Here is a 15,469-nt window from a genome sequence, read left to right as displayed (position 1 = left end):
GTGTGGACAAATGTATAATGACATGGATCCATCATTATAATATCAGGTATTCTCACTGCTAAAAAACCTCTGTGCTCGCCTATTCATCCCTCCCCCCGATTCCCTGATCACCATGGATCTTTATACTGTCTCCATAGTTTTACCTTTTCCAGAATGTCATATAGTTGGAATCATACAGTACGTAGCCTTTTCTGATCGGTTTCTTCCTGAGGAAACTGTGGAGCATCCTATTTAGAGGAGGTTTTCTCTTGTCAGGTCTTCCTGGCTGGTTCCATCCAATTTATCCTGGAGATATGGTTGGTGGACAAAAGCTGACCCCGCCATGACTTTTTGTAGCTTGATGGCTCTTTTTTCTTTTTTTTTTTAAGCACTGAAGAATATTCCATTGTCGCGATGTACCACAGTTTATTTGTTCCTTCACCTACTGAATCACCTGGCTTTGAAATCTTTATTCCAGTGTGGTTCATTGGTCTTCTTCTTCTGGACCCCATCCCTGCCTCCTCAGTCTTGCCACCTACACAGCCCCTGCCTGGGGCAGGGGGTGGGGGCTGGAGGGGTGAGTCTTGGGCATCCCTGGTCTATGAATCATTTCAGCAACCTGGAAACCAGCTATCCCTCTAGGACACACTCTAGGGTCGATCTGAGGAGATCTCTCACATGCACACGTGCCAGAAAACCAGAACATCCCCTTTTCCCTCCATGCCACTTACACTCATGTTTGCCCCCCGGTCCCCAACATGGTCATTGTTGGTATGTCGCACCAGTTACCACAGGGGTTTCTCTTTTTTTATTCCACCCGTTCATCCATCCACCCAACAAATATTTATTGAGCACCTACTATCTGTTGGCCCTAGATGGCCAATCCACAGAGGACACTGAATGTATTTACATAAGTTTGCATACAGAGTTACACCCACCACACCACTTCCCATTCCATTAGGAAATACTATTTGTTGGGGGTGTGTGTACAAGGAGATAAAGACAAACACATAGCGAGTGACTGAAAATAGGACTGTGAGGCCATGTGAGTTAATTATTATCTCAAATTATAATGTCATATTTATTACATGTAAAATTGTATTGTAATTATTAAATTATTTTTACTGTTATTTTTTTAAAAAGCCTCTTATACAGCGCTTTCTGGTTTTTAGGACCTAAGTGCTTTTACATAAATAGTAAACTTACACGTCGCCTGACAAGGGTGTACAGGTTGAAATATAAGAAAATTTCGGATAAATTCCTGGAGGGCAGATCTCTAACAAGTTATTAAAGTGGAGTTAGGAAGAACCAGAGTGCATTCCTAACCAGTGAGAATGATGTCATGAAGGCTAAGTGCCATAATCCATCCCAAGCCTTTTTAGCGGCTCCATCACAGGCAGGCGCTCAAGTGCGACACAGTTCTGGGCTGACCCGGTGGGCCATTGCTAAGCAGTTACCATGGATCTGGATTCACCCAGGGACCACTGAGCTTCCATGATGCTGGGAGCCGGCTGCATGGCTTCTCGCCGACCCCTTCCACCCTGTCAGGGAAGCAGCCGTGTGTAATGTCCCACATCTTGCCCCCAACAAAAGGAAAACTTTACTGTGTGTCATCCAGTGAGTCACCAGCACGGGTGGGAACAGACCCAGGATTCCTGCTCCTTTCTTTGCTGGAGCTGTTTGCTGGAGATGACAATCCTTTCACATTAGTGGCCAGTTACATTTATGGTTCCTAATGACATTTTAATGGGGCTTATGGGATAGGAAAATGATGGGAAGTGAAGGCTGGGAGATAAAAAATCAAAACCTGAAATGAAACACAAGAACCTGATTACTAAACGTTTAAAAATGGCAATCCAACTCATCAGGTCATTCCATTGGGAAATGGTGCCTAGGTCTGAGGAGGAATAACCCCCCTCGTCTATCTTGAGGTTGGATGAGGGAGACAAGGAAAGGAAGGAGGGAATAGCCAGGGATCCTCAGGAACTGTGTTCTCCAATTCTCCCCTCTGATTTCATCTCTATATTTACTTCATTTGTATTCCCTTCCATCACATATGGACATGTCACAGTTTATCATGCAGCTTAACACCCACCGTCCCAATGGAGACTTGTAACAGAGCTGTGAGCCACGGGAAGAGCAGTAGGTACAGACAGGTCAGCTGACTAGGACCCTCTACCTGACAGGCCATGCAAGCCCAAGTAGGTCACCTCACCTGGACCTTAGTTCCCTTAGTTCTAGAACAAGGGCTGAACTGGTTGGCCTGAAGGTCCCCTACTGCTCTAAGCTTCCATGTCTGTGTACCCAGCCCCACAGAGGAAGAAGCCACTGCCTCCATAAACCCCTACCCCCCTCTAGCTAAGGCTGCCCATGGTTTCCTCCATCTCCTGCTGAGGCTGCGGTGAAAGCACACACAAGGTGTTTGGTCACAGGCTCCAGAAAACCTGGCAAAACAGAAAGAGAGCAGTGGACAGGGACTCCAGCAGGATGACACAGAGGACAGGAGCAGGGGACACACAGAGAAGAGCTTTGTGGTGGCTGGAGACTGGGTGCCAGGGAAGAGGGGTCAGCTCGGAGAGTGAGCAGCAGGGAGGAAGGTGCTTCTGCTAGACCTGGCGCGTGAACTCTGAAGATGTGGGTGTGAGTAGGGACTCACCAAGGACCAGCAGTGATTGTCAGGAGATAACAGCGACAGCAGCTCACCCACTTGCCTCTATCTCCAGGACACAGGCACCATCGTTTTGCTCCAAACTTTGAGAAGCCTGCCGTCTCTAATTGGTTTTGGGCACAACGTTTCGTTCTCGTAGGAAATTTTCTGTTGCTTTCTAGGGAGGGGATGGTGGGAGGAGAAACGAGGTGTTTCTTCTGCACTGGGCGTGCCAGGTGAGGACACTTTGATTAAGCGGGATAGGCTGTCTAGTTTCAGGAGAGGACTCACAGAGTCAAGGGGAGGCCTGGTAGGGCTGGGACTAGAGTGCGGCGAGTGAGGTACTTTGGGGGCAACCCTCAAGGGGGCACTCGCCCTCGGGGTCCTGCAAGGGCAGGATGAGCATCTGGGAGTGAGTGCCTCCTCACTGCCTTAGCCTTGGGGCCTGGCCTTCTCTGGGGATCCTCTGGCATGCAGTGGGTTACTCGTTCAGAGGCGCTGGGCTTGCGTTATGAGGGGAAAGTGGTTCTGGGGGACTCGTTCAGAGGCGCTGGGCTTGCGTTATGAGGGGAAAGTGGTTCTGGGGGACTCAACATACAAAATAAGACGTATTTCACGCCTCACCTTTAACACCAAAAACATGGACTTGGGGGTCCAGCCGACCTGGGAGTGGTTTCCAGCTTGCCATTCTTCAGCTGTGAAACATACTGACTCTTGCCCTGCCTCCACTTCCTTCCTCCTCAATGTCAGAATGGGGACAATAGCCCCTACCTCGGAGAGGAGGTATGAGGATTGAAGGAGGGGGCCAAGGAGGATAATGAAAATACCTGCCTCATGGGAAACCTCAGCATAGCAAACCTCCCTGGGAGGCTGTGATACTGTTGAATGACCAAGTGCTGTACAGGGTTCTTGTCCCAGAAGCTTCCACAGCAACAGTAGCGTCGGGGGACGGTTTGGAGATCGGTCCACCAATTTCACACCCAGAGGTAAATAACATGTTACAGGCCACGTGACCAACAAAGGTTTGGACGCAGTCGAAAACAGTGATAAATGGGCCAACCTGGCCCAACTGATGGATTATTAAATAAACACCCAAACCACAGCTTTTCTCTGCCAGCAGGCATAGAAGACTATGAGGAGGGATTGTAAGTGAAGGGGTTGGGAGTCGAGGGCCACGGAAAACTCCCTGACCTTTGGGTCAAGATCAGATTCTGACTAATCAAGGAGGGCTTCCAGGAGGAGGTTCTGGGGCTTCCAGCAGCTTTAATGAGGCTCAGTTGCACTCCTTTTTTTTCATCACCATCTCAACAGCCAACACTTCTCAGTACAAAGGGCTAGAAGATGGGCTCTGACCCCACGGTTGGGTGAGTGGAGTCATCGCCCCAGATCTTTCACGATCCGACGCCTGGTCCCTTTAAGGCATCGAAACTCAGTGAACGTTCTACGGGAGCCTCGCGGCCTCCGCGAGGCGCGCTGACGTCACCCTTCGGGGAAACGGCTGACGTCACCGCGTCCTCGGCGAGTGGGGGCGGGGCCGTGACTCACCCGGGCCGCGCCCCCCGCCCGCGGCGGAGCGCACGTGAGCGCGCGCCGCGCCGGTTTCTAAGTTTAGCTCGGCGGTTTCGGTGGGGTCGGGCGAGGTAAAAGCGGCCGAGGGGAGTAGGTGGGCTGGGGGGGCGGCTCTCTCCGTCCCTGCTCGCCCCGCCGGAGGGCCTCCTGGAAGCCGAGGGTCCGGCCGGAGGGTGGAGCGCGGGCGCCCCCGCGGCGCAGCGCTCCGAGGGTCTCCCGCGTGCAAGCCCGGCCCCGCGCTCGCCCAGCCTCCGAGCAGGCGCTCAGTAAACGAGCCCCCGTTTCCGCCTGTTCGGCGACTCGGGACTTCCCGGAGAGTCCAGGGTTCTGGAAAGTTCTCCCAGGGTGCGGTGTGGGCTGAGGTCCGAACAGGCGCGGGGCCCGAGCCGTCGGGGCCCAGTTCTCAGTGGCCATGTGGGGCCATCGCTTAGCGTTTCCGAACTCGGGGGCCCCTCCGGGCATGGCCGGCGTCACCATCAGCGCTTGTTGGGGGTGGGGGGGCTTCCCGGTGGGGGGGCTTCCCGGGACACCTCCTTCCGAATTCGGCGTGGCGGTGGGAGGGACTGTGGCCGTTCTAGGGTCAGCCCAGCCACAGGGGCCTGAAGGTCACCGGATGAGGAGCCAGAGCTGATGCCACGAAACCGCAGGCTCCCGTCCAGAGGAGCCGGGGGGCATGAGCCAGGGGCGTACCAAGGTGACCTTCAGGAAACATTAAATCCTCGTTTTAAAGAAAGTAGCCCCAGACACCTTGGGAAACCGACACTCCCCCCGTTCTCGTGGGGGGAGGGAAAAGTCGTGGAAAGATGCTCTGTCAGCGTAAAGTGAACTGCGATTTTGACTTTGCAGAGCGGTGGGCCACGTCACAGTGACCTGCATTCCGTTGTTGGTGTGGCATCCTCGGGTTTCACAGGGTTTGTCTTCGTAGGCAGCTTCTTAAACAATGTTCATGAAGCTTTTGACCTTGTTAGATGGAGTGTCAGATACTACAGAAGTGTTAAATATAATGGCCAACTGAGAAAGTCATGTGATAAATGGCACGTTTTCTAACGGGTGGGCCGTTAAAAATTTATTATTTCAAGTTTTCGAAAGCCATTACCTTGAGTTTTTCGTATGTTCTTGTCTTAGAAATTGTGGAATCAAGGTAACTTTGTTGATGATGACCTGAATGAATGACAGAAACCCCTAACTCCAAACGTGTAAAGGTGGAGATTTTCAGATATACGTATGGAAACTGCAAGCGTTGAGGGCTTTATTCCCCTTCCGTGTCCATCTTAACACAGCTGAAAAAGGGCGGACGGTGTGGGATCTAACAGATCCATCCAGAAGTAGGCTTACTGTTTTGTATTGTTCATATAGCCGCAGAAGACTCTTTTTCCTAATATTGTACAGTTGCTACAACATTTTCCTTAATGTAATGCCTGTTTGGGGAGGGACTTAAGGGGAGCAGGTGTGAATGATGATGAATCACATTCTCAAACTGAGCTAATTTCCCTTTGTGTAGGCTATTGTTCTTTATATATGTAATGTGTAGGGACCTTAACATAAAAGTTCTCACATTCAGAAATTAAGATTTTCAGTCCGGAAGTTGAGTTTTTGCTTTTAAAAAGACTTACCCTTGGAACAGGCCACCTGCATCCTGTAGGCGGCCTGTTCGCATTTCTGTAAAGTCTTCCCTGCCCCCAAGATGTACCTGCTCTCTTTGAGCTACTACATCTGTTACTTATTGTTCGCTACACTGTCATTGTTTGCTTAAGTGTTTGTTTCTCCCACTAGACTAAGCTCTTGGGTCGACGGGCTGGTGCCTTTGTATCTTTGGCATCTAGAGCACTGTTAACGTTTTTCCAGAGTCTTTTGTTTCATTGAATAAATGTGGGTTTCCCAAAGTAGATTGCACCTTTTGCGAAGGGAGTTGTTTTTTGTTTTCTTGTTTTTGTTTTTGTTTTTTTTATAGCTGAGGGGATTGAGCTGCAAACATATATAGTTGCTGTAGGAACACAGTTTACTTCTTTTCTAAGCCCACCCTAACTCAACCCCCCCCCCCCCCACTCCCACCATTCCCATCACCCATGAGAAGGGAGCCAAAGAAAATAAAACAAACCCTAAATTATGTTGGGATCTAAGTGATGGGTGTACCTTTAGATTGGGGATTGTAGAACTTTGTCCTGCTCTCGGGCCATAACTGTAATCCACACACTTGACATTAGTTAGGTCCTTGTCACAGGGGAGTTGACTAGTCTTCATTTTTTTAAAAAATTAGGAATTTCAGAATCTCTCTTCTTCTGTGGATAGTTAAGACTAGTTGCTAAATGGGAGTGTCTTACATTGAAATAGATTTATTTCTGTGCAATGATAACTTCATGCCTACCCTGACAGATCATGACCTGGGCCGAAGTCTGCCACTTAACCAGCTGAGCCACCCAGGCTCCCCAGAAGGGCTACATTTTAATATCCATTGTTTAATTAAGAAAGAGTAATGTGTATGTGGAAGATTTTTAACAAGGTTTTAATTAGGGTTTTAGAACGTGGTTCAGCTAAATTTTCCCACACAAGGAGTTACACAAGTGTGATGAAAGGCAGAAAGTAACTTTCATGAAAACAGAAGAAAGAAAGCTAGAAGAAAAGACCAAGGGACACTTTGCTATTGGCTACATTCAGTTTTGACAATTCCTACTTCTTTTCACACCACCCTTCTCACCACTTTTAGGCACTGTTTGACCTGGATTTTTTTCTCAAAATAGAGCTTTCTATAATAATAATTGTAATCATAATCATAATAATAGAAATAACTTCCATTTGTTGAGCACTGTGTGCCCTGTGCTCGATGCTTTATGGAATTATTTCAGTTAGTGTGTGTGTGTGTGTGTGTGTGTGTGTGTGTGTGTATGTATGTGTGTGTGTGTGTGTGTGTGTGTGTGTGTGTATGTGTATGTATAATCTCAGAGATTTATTATAAAGAATTGGCTCACATAAGTACAAAGGTTGGCAAGTCCAAAGATCTGCAGGGTGACTTGGCAAGATGGAAACCCAGCAGAGCCAGTGATAATGGTTCCATTCCAGGTCAAAGGCAGGAAAAAGCTGATGTTCCAACGCCTTCAGGAAGGAAGAATTCCCTCTTACTGGGGAGAGGGTCAGCCTTTTTGTTTTTCTCAGGCCTTCAACTGACTGTATGAGGCCCACCAATGTTATGGAGGGCAACTACTTTACTTAGTCTACCAATGTAAATATTAATCTCGTCCAAAAACACTCTCGCAGAAGCACCCAGGATAATGTTCGACCAAACATCTGACCACCCTGTGGCCCAATTTAATAAATTTGTTAACCATCATCCAGATCTATTTGATTTCCAAAGCTCATGCTCTTAATGTTAGTCACAATGTCTTCCTCCTACTCTAAGATTCACAAAGTAGCTTTAACCCTGGGCCTGCCTTCCCCTCCTCATCTGGAAGGAATGTCTGTCACAGTTCATTCCACTCACACGTGATGAACACACCTAATTAGGGCAGGTGTTTAAATGCCAGTAACCAAGCTCAGGATCCCCTTCCCCAATAGCACATACAACATACAAGAAAGCCATTCCAGCTTTCTAATTATATTCCAAGCTTTCTAATTTTGTATTCACTTAACACTTTGAACTGATTCCCTCCACACAAGCACATCCTACCTGATTCCTTGTTCGGTTCCCTTCATGTCCTCTTTGAAGGGCACCAAGCCAGTGAGCCCATGACCTTCCCTTCTCTCTACTGACCAAACTTGCTATTGCTTACTCTTGACTCATTCCTGCTATCATTGTCACTGTCATCTTAATTTTTTTTTCTTTTTTTTTCCTAGTTGGCGCTATTCTGTTACATCCTAGGGCACCTTCTATAGATATCATAGATGTCCTAATAACCACTCATTCTTCATTTTTTCACGAACAGCCTCAGAGCATTTGTTCTTAGCAAATTAGTTGTCCTTTAATATCCAGAACGTGGCCATTCCCAGCGAAGTAATACTTTGAATTTTTATTCGTTTTTTTTTTGTTACATATTATTAAAGTTAAAAACATTAGAGAACACTAGAGATGGACAAAATCAGATTTTATTGATAGTCAAAAGATATGGTTGAGGCTGTCTAGCTTTTAAAACCAAAAATGTTGAGATGGTGTTGGGAGAGGACAGTTGTTAACAGATGTCACAGATACTAAGTTATCACTGAAGATATTGTTCCATTCTTCTAGAAGTTAATTTACCAAGCACAACTCACATAAAGGGCATTTTTATTACAGCCGCAAATTAAAAGACACTTGCCTTCCATATTAGAAAAAAGTCAAGTGCATATTTTTTGGTTGATAAATGACATCTGCCACAATTGTATGCATTGAATCAAAATGAAAAACTTCTGTTACACAGTACGTTTATTCCAGGGTTTGCAGGGCTGGGAATTAACGTTAGTCCTCTTAATTTAAACTGACTTGGATTATCTGATAGAATAAAAGCAGAGTATTAAAGTAGGGATCCTAAAAATCTAAGTTGAGAAGTTTGATTTGTAATTTGGTACTGTTTTTACAAGCTACGTTCCAAAGATAGGCAAGTGACTTTGGTCTGTAAAACAATTATGAGGCTGGGTCTTTTGTAAATGGTTTCTTGGGTGCATTTTCATCTATTGAAACCTTAATAAAGAGGAGACATCACTTAGTTACCCCATCCTGTGTTTTTAATAGTGTTGTTGTCTTTCTAAACCCAGGTTTGTTGAAAACAATCCTGTCTTTGCCTTTGCATTTTTTTAGAAGCTGAGCTACAATTAGTTTTAGGACACAGTAGAATCTATCAAGTAATAAAGCTAGCTGGTGATTCTTTGTGCTTAACAAAGAATCTATTAAATGTAGAATTTCTAGCATATTCGGTAAGCAGCATTTATGGTGATATGCTGGAAGTTTAAATCATTGAAATTTTTAACAGACTTAGATTATTTTGAGATTTTAAAAATATGTATTGTCTTAGTGACCTTATGGTTATGATAAAGGTTTCGCAATCCAAATCCTTAAAAAAAATCTCGTAACATTTTTCTTATATCCTATTTTAAATGTTGATATTATCATATTGATTAATACCCAATTAGATTATTAGTGTTATAAATAAATACAAAAATTACTAGATTGGCTTCACTCCTGTAAATAAGATTTGTTTTATACCTAAATTGTAAACTATATTTTAAATTTTATTTTATTTTTAGCTGGGTAGTTAAGGTTTCATGCTTGTTTTTTTAAAATCAGGTTTGCTGAGGTAATTTACATGCAGTAAAATTCATTCTTTTAGGTGTAAAATTCTATGAATTCTGACACACACAGCCATTTAAGTATTTCCACAATCAAGAGAGAACATTACTACCACCCCAGAAAGTTCACTTGTGCCCCTTTTAGTTAATCTCTTATCCTGACAATGAAATTTTAAATAAAATTAATGAAATAAGACATTTAAAAACATGCCTGATACACTAGCCTTGGGCCATTGTTGTTGTAAACTAGATTATAACTTTAGTGGGAAAGCAAATGTAATTGAAACAAACCTAAGCTTTTGAATATATTACTCAAAAGTTATTGGGTAGAAGTGTTAAAACGAAGTGAAAGATTGATTTAAAAAATTTTTTAAATGATTATTTTTGAGAGAGAGAGAGACAGAGTGTGAGCAGGGGAGGGGCAGAGAAAGAGGGAGACACAGAATCCGAAGCAGGCTCCAGGCTCTGGGCTCTGAGATGTCAGCACAGAGCCCAATACAGGGCTCAAACCCATGAACTGTGAGATCATGACCTGAGCTGAAGTTGGATGTTCAACCGACTGAGCCACCCAGGCGCCTCTGATTTTATTGTTTTATTCCATCTTCATGATGTATGTTTACCTTTCTTCGCCGTATGTCCATCTCAAATATCTTGGTCCTTAAAGCATTTTCTTTTGCTAGCTTGTATTTTCGTCTTTTCAGTGAATATTAAAAATAGAATACTCTTCCTGTCCTTCTGAAATAAGTAAGTTAAGGGCAAAGACTATGTCATCTTCATTGTTTATTACCATCTCTTCCATACAGAAGAAGCCTAATGTTGAATGAAAGAACTTTTAAGTTGTTTCAAGCTGAGCAGAGAGGGATTGGAGAATGACTTGGATTTTCTCAAATAAACATTGAGAGTATTGGTAATGCTAGGTTAAAACTTAAAAGTCGGTTAAAAACCTAGGTTTTAGAGTTGGATCTAAATTTCTTTCATCCTTTTTTAAAATTTTTTTAAAGAATTTTTTTATGTTTACTTAGTTTTGAGAGAGAGAGAGAGAGAGAGAGAGAGAGAAACAAACTGTGAGTGGGGGAGGGCCAGAGAGAGAGGGAGACAGAATCCAAAGCAGGGTCCAGGCTCCTAGCTGTCAGCAGAGAGCCCGACAGGGGGCTCAAACCCACGAACTGTGAGATCATGACCTGAGCCAAAGTCAGATGCTTAACCAACTAAGCCACCCAGGCGCCTCTTTTTAATTTTTTAATGTTTATTTTTGAAAGACAGAGACAGCATGAGTGGGGGAGGGTCAGAGAGAGAGGGGGAGACCCAGAATATGAGGCAGGTTCCAGGCTCTGAGCTGTTAACACAAAATCCGACGCAGGGCTCAAGCCCATGAACCGTGAGATCATGACCTGAGCCGAAGTGGGACGCTCAACCGACTGAGCCACCCAGGTGCCCCTCTTTCATCCTTTTTTTAATTGAAGTATAGTTGACATCCAATGTTACATTAGTTTCATCTCTGCAACTCACTGGTGAGTTAACAATTCTATACACTATGCTATGCTCACCACCATAACTGTAGTTACCATCTGTCACCACATAACGTTATAACAACGTTATTGACTGCATTCCCTATGCTGTACTTTTCATCCCCTTGACTTACTTATTTTATAACTGGAAATGTTCATCTCTTAATTTCCTTCATTTATTTTGCCTTCCTCTCCTCAACACCCGCCGCTCTGGCAACCACCTGTCTTTTTCTCTTTATGTAGGAGTCTGTTTCTAGGGTTTTTTTGTTTGTTTTTCTGCCTGCTTGCTTGTTCATTTATTTTGGTTTTTGGATACCACATACAAGTGCAATCATACAGTATTTGTCTTTCTCTGTCTTATTTCATTTAGCATAATACCCTCTAGTTCTATCTATGTTATTGCAAATGTCAAGATCTCATTCTTTTTTATACCTGAGTAATATTTCTGTGTGTGTGTGTGTGCACATGTGTGTGTGTATGTATACATACAACATCTTCTTTATCCATTCATCTATCAGTAAGAATTTAGGTTGCTTCCATAACTTGGCTATTATAAATAATGCTGTAATAAAATAGGGATGCACATATCTTTTCAAATTAGTAGTTTCATTTTCTTTGGGTAAATAGTAGAATTACTGAATTTTATGGTATTTCTGTTTTTATTTTTTTGAGGAATCTTCATACTGTTTTCCATAGTGGTTGAAACAATTTACATTCTCACCAGTAGTGCATGAGGGTTCCCTTTTCTCCACATCCTTGCCAACACTTGTTATTTCTTGTCCTTTTGATATTAGCTATTCTGACAGGCATAAGGTGGTGTCTCATTGTGGTTTTGATTTGAATTTCCCTGATTCTTAGTGATGCTGGGCATCTTTTCATGTGGACCTACATTTGAATACCAACCTTATCATTTATTTAGCTGTAAAACTTCAGGCCAATAAATTTCTATGAGCATCCGTTTGCCTACCTATAAGATCACAGTAAAAAAAGTAAAATGCATGTCCTATCAGAGCTGCTATCAGGAGGATTTCAGATTAAAGCACTTGGCAGTGTCTTGCTCATAGCCTAATTCTTTTGAGTTGAAATCTTAAAGAAGGTATTTTAAATCACAGAACACTGCTATCTAAGACAGAGGAGAGAATTCGGTTTTAGAACGAAGATGTAGGTGGCTGGATCTGACCTGTGGGCTCAAGAGGAATAATTACTCTCCCAACTTGTGTTTCCGTTAATTACACATTTTGATTTGTTGGATTTTTCTCAGAGAAAAGAAATGAGTGGCAATGGTGAAGAGAAAGGAAACAAGGTGGGGAAATTGACAAGGGGAGAGATACCGACTGAAATAATGATGAATGAAAGAACAAACAGAGCATGGCACCAAAAACAGAGTTAGTAATATTATCCCATATAAGCTAGCTTGGTTCGTGGCATCTGTACTAAAAAAGAGAAAGGAGTAAGGAAGTTATATAAACAATGGAAAAAATAGCTATCTAAATATTTTGAAAAAAAAAATACAGTGAGAACCCCAAAGTTTCCTCTTATGCAGTGTTAATTTGTATATATTATATGTTAATGTTCAGGAAACAGTGGTTCAGTTATTTGCTCTGATTTCCTAAAGTTGTTAAATAATTTGATCAATGCAATGATATTAGAGCAGCTACATTATGAACATTATGAAACAGAATACTACTTTTTTTTATCCCCAAAGAGCACAGAAAAAAAAAGACTTTTCTGTGCTCAAAGTGTCAAGGGTGAGGGTAAAATAAGGATGATTTCAAATAAGCAAGATCTCAAAAAAAAAAAAAAAAACCTTCTCATTTGCCTTTGTCTCAGGAAGCTGAGGGGGTGCTCTGTCAAAATGAGGGAAGAAACCAAGAGGAAGGCGTGAGATGCTGGCACCGGGGATTCCAACTAGTGTCGCAAAGGAATAAAGGTAACTTTCTGAAATATTCCTAATATGGAAGATTGAAATAAAGAATTGAAGGAGTACAGGTGAAAGAAAAAGTTAGTTAAGAAATTAGGAGCTAAGAAGTAAGAGGAAGAAGAACACATACTCTGAACGTGTGCAGTTTCAAGAACGGGATAACAAATCTGGCCCTTAAGTCTCCTGGCATCCAAAGCAAAAGGGAAAATATACCCACTTGCAAGTTGCCTAATGTCCTTACGATAAAAACAAAGTGGTTGTTTCCTGAAAGACCTATTGTGGATCTTATAAAAAGGATCCTTTGCTCTTAATTGTATCCCCACATGTGTTTCATGTGACTGTTTCTTACAGTGTACCTTATGGCCCCAAAGCATTAGTAAGTAAAGGCAATTCTGTAAGGACTAAATAGTGCTCTCCAAGGTAGACCAAGGGCTTGTGATTGGTCAGGATATTATTATTTATTATTTGTTTATTTTTATTATAGAGAGAGAGGGAGGGGCAGAGTGAGGGAGAGAGAGAGTCTTAAAGACACTCCGTGCTCAGTGCAGACCCCAGTGTGGGACTCTATCCCATGACCCTGGGATCATGACAGCCGAAATCAAGAGTCCGATGGTCAACTGACTGAGCCACCTAGGCCCCCCGTGGATATTATTAATTGACATCCCATTAAACTTCATGGGAGGCTAGAAGGAGGTTGGTAGGTTAGTCTGTTATCCTAAACAATTTAGCTCTTTCCCCACACTAGCCCCGTTGAAGCAAAACAAGTTATCTTTGTTTAAAAAACTTTTTTAATGCTTATTTGTTTTTGAGAGAGAGACAGAGCCTGAGTGGGGGGAGGAACAGAGAGAGAGGGAGACACAGTCTGAAGCAGGCTCCAGGCTCTGAGCTCTCAGCACAGAGCCCAGCATGGGGCTCAAACCCACAAACTACGAGATCATGACTTGAGCCGAAGTCAGATGCTTAACCTTGACTGAGCCACCTAGGCATCCCCAAAACAAGTTCTTCTAACTACACTTGTCCTCATTAAAAGGCAGTTTTGTGGCATGTTCATTTGGGGTCTTGTGCCCTACCCCAAATGGCTCATCAGAGTATGCTTTCCTGTCTTAATTTCTTTTTTTTTAAGTTTATTTTTATTATTTTGTGACAGAGAGGGTGAGAGAGATAGTCCCAAGCATGCTCCACACAGCACACAGCCTGATGTGGGGCTCAAACCCACACACCCTGAGATCATGACCTGAGCCAAAATCAAGGTCAGATGCTTAACCAACTGAGCCACCCAGGGGTCCTTACTTAATTTCTGAGAGAATTTTGATGAATGCAGTTTTTCTCTAATGCATTACATTTCCAATAATGTTTTAGTACCTTTAGGCTGGATTTTCTGGCTCTTCCATTAATCTAGCTCTGAATATAGTCTAGACAGAAAACTTTCTGATTGCCCTGTTCCTTCAACAGGTAGCATTCGGGATACCGTGTCCCTCAAGCAGTCTTTCATAAGCACTTATTTCCTATAACCAAGCTTATATTAATAATTAAGATGGTATTTAGTTAGAATCTATAAAGTTTGGACAACTAACTAGAATTTTCAGTTGTGTCACATATTCCCCTAACCACTAATGAGAATTTGCTGTGCCACCTGTACAGTCACCGGTTTTGAAAAATTCAGCCCCTATGCTTTCATCTGATATATTTTCCATGAATAATAATTATTAATGGAAAATCAAGTATAATTTTTATAACTCATTGAGTGTTTGCCATTATTTAACCTATAGTTCACTGGTTATTGAACAAGCATTATAAGTATACTTTTAAAATAGCTTTTGAACTAACCTTTAGAAAGATAAACATTTTTTGCTATTAATCTCACATTTTTTGCTAGTAATCTCTTTTGTGTCTAGCAGAATATGTTTATTTACACAAAAATAACTAAATCTCTCTGATATCCTAAAATTTGAAACCTTAAAAGTTGATGTCTATTTGTGCAGTATTATTATCTGCTCTTCTCTGGGAAGTTTATTATATTTCAAAGTAATAAACTACACTCCTGCCATTTACAGGTCAGTTATTACTATGGTAGAATTTCTGTTGTCTCTAAGAGAGTCTAAAATGCTTGAAATTGAAGACTAGAAAATGCTGTGGTAGCTCAGTAGAACCCATGGTGACATTTTTATTCTGACCTGAAGTAAATTACTGTGTAGTAACGATTCAGTGAAATAATATTTCTTCCCAAATCAACATTTGTCATTGCTACAAAAATATATCTAACTGTTTCTTTTATTTTTTTATGACTGTTGTTAATTTTTGGCTCTTTTTAAAATGAGAAAAATACTTTTCTCAAATTTGATATGATTTATAAACAACGATCTCTGAAATACTGAATGATGTATTTGTATAAATAAAACTGTCATAAATTTAGAAATCAGTTTTGTAAGTGAGAAAATACCACAGATGTCAAAGAGGGGTTTTTTTGTTTGTCAAAATTTTTTTTTCAAATTTAGGCAAATTATTTTGACTTTAGAAAAATCTGTACAACAAGAATTTTCAGGAGTGATGTTAGCAAGATGGCAAAATAGGAAGCCCTGGATCCTGCTTCTC

At 42.4% G+C, this 15,469-nt stretch overlaps 1 protein-coding gene across 2 annotated transcripts in view; it reads left to right on the top strand.

Moving 5' to 3' along the window:
• Positions 1-4,152: 4,152 nt before the first annotated feature.
• Positions 4,153-15,469, top strand: part of PACC1 (proton activated chloride channel 1) — a 168,433-nt gene continuing 157,116 nt past the window's right edge. For both annotated transcript variants that reach the window (XM_053909142.1, XM_053909141.1), the window contains exons 1-2: positions 4,153-4,266; positions 12,787-12,886. The gene's annotated coding sequence lies outside the window, so the exon portion shown is untranslated. The remainder of the gene's footprint in view (positions 4,267-12,786; positions 12,887-15,469) is intronic.

The sequence above is a fragment of the Panthera pardus genome, unplaced genomic scaffold (assembly GCF_024362965.1).
Source record: "Panthera pardus isolate Hobbes unplaced genomic scaffold, ASM2436296v1 HiC_scaffold_21, whole genome shotgun sequence".
NCBI lineage: Eukaryota > Metazoa > Chordata > Mammalia > Carnivora > Felidae > Panthera > Panthera pardus.
This window is presented reverse-complemented; position numbering and strand designations above follow the sequence as displayed.